At 43.6% G+C, this 4730-nt stretch overlaps 1 long non-coding RNA gene across 1 annotated transcript in view; it reads right to left on the reverse strand.

The window, feature by feature from the left end:
• Positions 1-408: 408 nt before the first annotated feature.
• The window catches only part of LOC147023255 (uncharacterized), a 93846-nt gene continuing 89524 nt past the window's right edge, over positions 409-4730 (reverse strand). Inside the window, exon 3 of the long non-coding RNA XR_015059738.1 lies at positions 409-526. This is a non-coding gene — a long non-coding RNA (uncharacterized LOC147023255). The remainder of the gene's footprint in view (positions 527-4730) is intronic.

Consider the following 4730-nt stretch of genomic DNA (forward strand, 5'->3'; position numbering starts at 1 on the left):
TAATAGAAATGCATTATAAAAACACACCTACACAAACATAGAAATTCATGAGTACAATTCTACCAGTGATTACAAGTGGGCTCATTGCCATACCAGCTATTGCCTCCATGAAAACCTTCCCACATGGCCAGCAGGTATCATGAAAACAGCCTTTAGAGACAGCAATTTTGAAATTGTGGGAGTGAATGAAAAATTTGCTTTATTTATTTATTTGGGGAGGGGGCTCGAAAATGCATTTGCAGTAATGGCAGCTAAGCCTTACACTCCCCCCCACCCCCTTTCCTTCTCAAAATTGTTTCAAATAATGATTTGGAGTAAAAGGTTGTACATTGTGTTGAGGTACTGTAAGTGTTGGTGGAGGAGAATTTTGGGTTGGGGAGTTGGCAATAGATGAGTGGCGATTGCTCACCTACTCTTCACGAAGAATACCGTAGTATCTTTAACGTCCACCAACTCATGTGGCAGACAGGATGTCCAGTCCAACGTCAATCCGACGGACGGCACACACATTGATGAATTGCTGCACCTGCAAAACACCAGAATTTGTTCATAGCAGCTGTGCTAAGATTCAAACTCAAGGTAGAAGCAAGTGTGCTCAGAGGCAAGTGTTGGCACATGTCTAGGCTATCCTGCCAGCCCTGTTTATTTGAGACTGCATGTGTTTAATATATTTGTTCTATTTTGTGAAGTTATTTTTGGATACTTGATGAAGGCTCATGGAAGATCGAGTTTTTTTTGTTTTGTATACATTGATGAGGCTCGTATGAGAGCTAAAATATAATGCACAGCAAGGGGGGGCATGTGACAAGAGGGGCAGGACAGTGAAGGGCAAAGCAGTGGGGAACAGAGATATTAGGAAATCTGTGGAAGGGAGAGGGATGGGGTGGGGAACATGGGGTATACAAGATGGACATTACAGGGACTTTCAGGAAGGAAAGCAGGGCATTTGAAGGATGTGGGTTTGGGTGGATTAATGGGGGTAGAAAAGATCGAGGATTTGGATGGGGGATGATAAGAGGTGGTGGTGAACAGCTGTTTTGAAGGCCTGGAGGGAAGAATGGGATTGAAGAGATTGTGGGAGTTTATTCCAAAGGTGGGAGAAAGAGGAATTAAAGAGTGAAGGTGAGCAGCGATTCGTGATTTTGGTAGTTTTACCAAAAGGGGGTTGTTGACGGACCTTGAGCGCCCTGCGGAAGTATGATGGGGACATATCACAGACAGAGGAGGGGGGGGCGAGACCGGAGAGGAGATGGTAGAAGACTGAAAGACCACCGAGTTGACAGAGGGCAAAAGGGCAACTTAGTGACACTGGGGCCACAGTTGGATAGAATCCGTAAGGGAATGGTATTACAACAAAAGAGGAGAGAGGGGAGGGAAAGAAACACAGTAGCCTATAAGTAAGAGGGTTAAGTGAGCTAAGGTCAGTGGGGGTCAAAAATATTGTGGGCAACGATGGAGGATGACATGAAATGGTAGTTCACTGCTTGCTTGAAAGCACTGGAGGGTCAAGTGCAAGTGAATGGTCTCTGGAAGGCAGTTACACAAATGGGAGTGAAAAGGAACAAAATACTCGGGGTGGGTGGGAAGCCTGGACTTTGTGAGTTGAACCAGGAGGGGGTTGCTGGAGGAACGCGTATGTCTTGGAGGGGTTAAGGATGGTCGTAGGGCTGAGAGAGCAGAGGGAGACCAGAGGAGAGGAGGCCAAGTTCTGGCATTTACCAAATGTTTGTGAGGTTGTGAAATTATATATTGACCAACGTAAGGGTTTGTTTCACCGCTTATGTTTTATGTGCAGGTATTTGAAACTATTAAATATAATTCCTGAACTAACGAGTACTCTACTTTTATTCGAAAGAGAGAATACATGTTTGGCCTGATTTGAGGAGGCTCTGGCAGCGTGGTATTGAAATGTGAAAACGAATTGCCAATGTGAAGGGGGGAAACTGGAATGAATTGGGGCAAGTGGTGCATTTGGGACATCTTCTCCACGAGCTATTCTTGATCAAAGTTATTGGGGTTTATGGAGCAAGAATGCAGATAGTTTGTGAATGGAGATAAATTAAGCATTTCATTTGTTTTTTTTATTTACAGCAAACAAAATATGCCATTGCAAACACATATTGAATAACACATCCCTGTGTTCGTTGGTCCATGTGCTTGTCGATTACATTTGTTGAAAACGCTTTGAAAACAAAACACTGACGTTTGATATAGACCTCCATGCTGACCTGCCCACGAATTGATTGCATTTTCCTTAAAACTTGTCACTGCTGCAGGGTGCAATTCAGCAGAACATAACGTACGCAGGTACAAAACGCTGCATTATAGACCACAAATGGCATATGTCACTAGTGCAGACACAACTTCAGTCCGAAGATAAATTGAGTTCTCCTTGGGTTTGCAAAGTCATTTGTAATGCATTTTGTTTTTCATTGCTGACAATGTGTGTATGAAGGTCGAAATATGTGCTTGAATTGTTTTTTGGGGGTAAGTAGCATTTTTTGTCTGTGCCTGAGCAGTGAAGGAAGAAGGGAAGGAGTGGTGGGAGTGGGGTCTGGGTGCTGGGAATGCTGTCTGGGGGGTGGGGGGGGGAGAGAGGGGATGGGAGATTGAATTTCTTTTGAACAATAAACTTGACAGGGGATTAGCTTCTGTCAAAGCACTCATGATATGAAATGCATTGGGTTGTGTGCCATTACATTGCCAGTGGTAGAGTCAGCGCAGGAACTTCAAATGCTATCAGGTCACAAGCACACAATGGCCTACTCTTCTCTAATGATCCAATGAGTTCTTTAAAGTACATAAGCGACTGTTGGCAAGCAGGACAGCCACCTCAATGTCCTCTGTGATGGATTGAGGACTTCATAATGTGATGCCTTACCCTTAAAGCACCAGGGCAATGCTTTGTAGTTGTAAGTTATTCTTGCAGATAATAGAAAGCGGAATGAAAAAAAGGCGAGTATACTACCCCTGAGCCATCCTGTCAGTGGCACTTCATCAACAAGACTTGTCATTGGAGCATAGGGTTGAATGATTTTCAGATGACATTTCTTTGTAATTCAAGTATCAGTTGTGAACTTCGGTCAGAGGTCTGACAGGTTAGTGCAGAGATAGTGCACTTACCTTTGAGCTGTCAAACGTCTGGGTCCCACTCGCAACCTGACTATCATCTCAGATTGGTCCTTCGCGCACGCAGGACGTTGCACCGCATGGTATGCTTTCTTGTGTATAAAGTCAAGGCTCGTGGAAGAACTAAACACAGAATGGATCAGCATGTAACAGAACAAAAGGAACAAGAGAAAGAGAGGGTGCGGTGTCCCTCAGATGGACGTTAAACTGGGTGTCCCGTCTATTGCCATTGGTTCATGGATGCTAAAAATCCCACGGTGTCTTTTGGAGAAGAATACGGTAGTTATCGCCGGCACCCTGACCAGAATATTCATCAGTGATGACTTACAGTGTGGTAAATTCTCGCCCAAACCAACTGGCCAGCCAGTCGTGAAAGACTTGATCAAAAGCTATCACCGACCAACCCCACAAGGTGGGAATAATTTGGGGCCTTTAAAGTTGAAGTAGTACTCGTAGTAGTAGTAGCAGTAGTAGTAGTAATACTGTGTAGTTGGGGCAGACATACCTTCACCTTTGTCGGGTTTTATCAGGCAGGCGACCCAACTCTAATGGTATTTTGTTTCCTTGTGTAGAGCATGCAATGGTTTTATTTTTCAACTGCAGTAAATTCTCATTTTCATCTTGAGTCTAATTGTATCCCATGAATGTTGTTGAGTTCTTCTTCTTCCAGGATTTCACGATTTTCTTCACCTTAAAGGCTATGTCAGCCTGGTGTTGACTTCACAGATAAGGGGGCTGGCTCAAGATCTTTGGGTCTTGAGTTCAAGCCCCTGTCATGCCATTAAATTCACACCAGGTATGGTTGACTTGACCTGTCATCCTTCTACAGTTGCCAAAATGAGTTCTGGATTCATGGTAATAGGAGCCCTGCATCAGCAGCACAGCTACACTCTGCACTAAATAATGCTATGCTGCAGCCTTGTGCTGCATACAAAGATAGAAAAAGTCCTCAACGATTCCTCCATCTATATATTACAACTTTATATTTTGTTAAAATAAAAATTTCCACAAATGGTTTATCTTTTTTTGTTGTTGTTGTCCTCTGTTCTTTCCCCAGTAAGTCATCCTCAACCCCATCCCAAACTGGAGGAATCACCTCTCCCCAACCAATCTCTCACCTTCCATAATCGATGATATACTCCTAATCACTTGAGATGCCGCATTGTAAGTAATCACTGTTGAGAGCCATTGGCATGATGAATGTGGAGAGAAAAAGAAATGCTGGCTACTATGAATTGGCATTGATGTTATTGATTGGTGGGGGTGTCGTGGGGGGAGCAAACAATCTTTGTCAATATTTAACTATATTTGAATTACGATCTTGCTTGAACAGAAGTACACATCCTTTACGAAAACACGAGCGAGGTACCCGTGCTATGTATAGGAGGGGGTTAGACAGTCGGTTCGTGAAGGACTTGGGCAAAAAAAAAAGTTACTACAGCTGACCCCAACAGAAGGGAGGTGGGTCATATTTCTCTGATTTCATGGGAAATCTTCAAATGCCGAATCTGCGAATGTCACGGGTGGAAACCCTCACATAATTTCCTCATTCTCATTTCAACTCAATCTCTTTATATTTTCATTCCCAACAACATCATTCC

This window comes from Eptatretus burgeri, chromosome 7, assembly GCF_056783735.1.
Source record: "Eptatretus burgeri isolate ZD-2024b chromosome 7, Ebu_testis_v1, whole genome shotgun sequence".
Taxonomy (NCBI): Eukaryota; Metazoa; Chordata; class Myxini; order Myxiniformes; family Myxinidae; genus Eptatretus; species Eptatretus burgeri.